The sequence below is a fragment of the Ceratina calcarata genome, unplaced genomic scaffold (assembly GCF_001652005.2).
Source record: "Ceratina calcarata isolate Rehan_Ccalc_2016 unplaced genomic scaffold, ASM165200v1 scaffold58.2, whole genome shotgun sequence".
Taxonomy (NCBI): Eukaryota; Metazoa; Arthropoda; class Insecta; order Hymenoptera; family Apidae; genus Ceratina; species Ceratina calcarata.
The window spans coordinates 90,267-93,516 of NW_017177018.1; positions in this window are offsets into that span (position 1 = coordinate 90,267).

Genomic DNA, 3,250 nt, shown 5'->3' on the forward strand with positions numbered 1-3,250 from the left:
TCAACGAAGGAAGAAAGATAATGCAGCGTAACGTCTTCGTTCACAGTGAATTGAACTGATGCAACTTGGAATAGAATCTGAAGAACTGTCAAATTAGTTCGCGAAGAATGGAAAATTAATGAAATAGGTATGGATCTAAAATTTAATTACTTCCTGCGTACACTTCAAATAGAAAATAGAAAATAATTCATATGTTGCTTTATTCTCTATACGTATAATTCTGCAAACCAAGAAAATATTAATTACCATACAGTACAGCTGTGACACGATGAAATATTCAACGCAACTCAAATGCGGAAATGTAATATCTTAAATCTGTCAGAAAAATATACAAATTCGATCAATTTGATGCTTCCGCTGTACCATTAATGCATACTATTTCGCTCTACAGACTTTCTTTATTATTCAAAAACAAATTAAGTATTTTGAAATGAATTCATTTTACTTTTAACACGACAGTATGTCTTCAGAAAGAAGGGAACTTAAATCTAGAGCATTCTGAACAATGTCTAACAATCTGTTTTTAACATAAAAGTTGTTAAATTCCAAGGCATAGTAACAAAGATTTTTACTTTACTTTGTATCGCTTACGATATTCAACGATTGAAATATTTGTTAATATAAAAATGAGAAGTCGACTTCTTTAGACTAAAAATTTTGCACTATTTTTGCGGGGATGATCAGAAAAGCAGAGCAAAAACGTCAAACATTTTTTCGACAAATATTATAAAAATTATTTAACAAGCCTACCCCCTCGAGAGGAGTCACACCTAATTGTAGCCCCTTAAACGCGTTTACTATTCACGAATTATGACTTTGCACATTTTTCTATAAACGATACTACGTCTTTCATGAAAATCGCATAAATTTGTTGTCTCCATCCATCGTGATATCTCGGCGCTAGGTTTATCTACGTATCCACATTTGCGAACGCACTACGCTGACTCGAGCGTTTACTGTCGCCATCCACTTTGTCCCTGCTTACAGCTGCAGGCGGACTGGACCTACGGTTTTCTTATATAAATTCCCCTGGCCCCGTACTGCCCCCTTTTTCCTAGTTTCCGCGTTTCCTTTTTCCCCGTTCCAAGTGCCCCCCACCGTAGAAAACGAAGAATCGTCCTGCGGTCTGGGTCGATCTTTCGGGCGCGGTGGCAATAAAAAACAGTCCAGTCAGCGGGGCGTGGATCGCCGATGGCACTGCGACGTAACTTTCGTTCATCTCGCTGTGGCAATCACTTGCCGTGATTCGCGAAATGGTACGCACGTACTTCAATTAATTACAGCTAACACTGGATATCACGTGGCGTTCGCCTATCCAAGTCAAGGAAAGTCGAAGATGTGTACAAAAAAAGCAAAACACAATGAACTTCAATCCAAATGATTACGAATTTATATTAAAATTATCCATTTTAAATTTAATTAAATACTCATGTAATATATAAAAATGTTACGAATTCCTTTAATCCTTCTCGTTGAAGAAGCAGATAAAAGCAGAGCTTTAAACAATCATTTCATGATTCTATCCAACAAATAGACCTATTGAATAAAAAATCTGTTTCATCTAATAAATGCAGGAAATGATTTTATTAAATAGGAGGAAATATAAATGTATAAAGAGGAATGCATTAAATGTAAACATTTTATTACACACGAGAAAAATCAATGTATTTTTAATAAGAGCGCAATGGAAAGAAATGGCAGGGAATGAATTTTAAATTCTTGCACTCCTGGCAATTGTCCACGCGATATCAGAAAGAGGAGGCTCCCGGCGAACTTTGATTCGATTCTTCCACTTCGTTGATATCGTAAATTCGTACCTAAAGCCAGAGGAAGAGCTAGGTGAACAACTATAAATGGTAAGAGAGCGGATAAAGGAGGACGAAAATATTGAGAACTACGTGGTAAAATTCATCGGATAGATCTAACAACGGAAATCGACTACTTAGAGAAATTAAAGCACGAATTATATACTTCGGAAGTAGTTTTAAATAATTTAGACGTTCAATTACATAATTATCTGTGAAGAATTGATTTCTCTCATTAATAGAATAAAATCAGAATTACTGTTAAGAGTTACAAGAATAGAAATTGGAAAAGAACATTGATGAAAAGAAGCGGATAACAATCACCCTCGGTCCTTATGAATTTTATCCACAGCACAAACCGATCTGTAATATAATTTATAATAAACGGCAATCCCTAAGAATGGATTCAAGGACTGTTCAATTTCAGCTACTCCAGGATGTTGAATTCAAGCTTGATTTTCTAGACGATCTACAACAGCCTCGAATCAAGCTAGTCGCCCAATCGAGTCCTCTGGCGTTTCAAAATAACCGTGACTTCCGCTCATAAGGTCGGATTGCCCAGATTGGGAACGAATCGAGCAGAAGTTAGCTAGCCGTAGCTAGCTACATAGTCAGAAGTATTTAGTGATGTCGAGAATTGGGATTGGGTAATTCTAATCGAACCAGATTCGTACCGATGGATTGTGGACGGCCAGCAGGACGGATATCGGATTCGACCGGAAAAGTTAGGGGAAATTGGTGAGACGAGAGAGGGGTTGCGGTTTCGTTGCCGGTAGCCGAGATATCAGTATCAACGTGGTGTAATCAGCGAACCACGCCCATCACCGCTATACCAGCTCTGTTCCGCCCACTACGGCAATTACACCCTCGAGTCACCCACTGGAGGGGAACATTAAATTCCGTTTCCACGTCCCGCGCCTCACCGACCGTAGTCGCCGACTGTTTGGGTTTCATTCGCTCGCACCACGGCCTCCTCCTTCGCTGCCCCGAGGCAGACGGCCACCGATGCCGATTCCACCCGCGAAACGATCTTCTCCACACGGTGTATGTGCGTTTGTGTATGTGTGTGTGCGCGCGCGCGGCTCTCTCACCCTCTTTTTGCCGACGCCCTTTACCTACACCCTGGCACACCGTGGTTTACGAGTAGACGCAGGTAATGAGAGCGTTTAACGGGAAAGGAACATTGTGTCTTCTCTCGCCTGCCACGATTTCTCTTGGACAGTTTGTTACGTACTAAAACGTGACGTGATTATAGCGATTTGAATCTCGAGTTGGTGTCACCGTCCAAGACGTCTTTTCAAAGTTAAGGGTTTTGATATTTAGAGTTTAATTTTTTTGAAAGCTGATATTTAGAAACTTGATATAAGATTCTTATAAACTTTATGCGTACGGGACGTACAAATGTTCTGTATTTATTTTTTAGTCTCGTATTTGCATATTATATA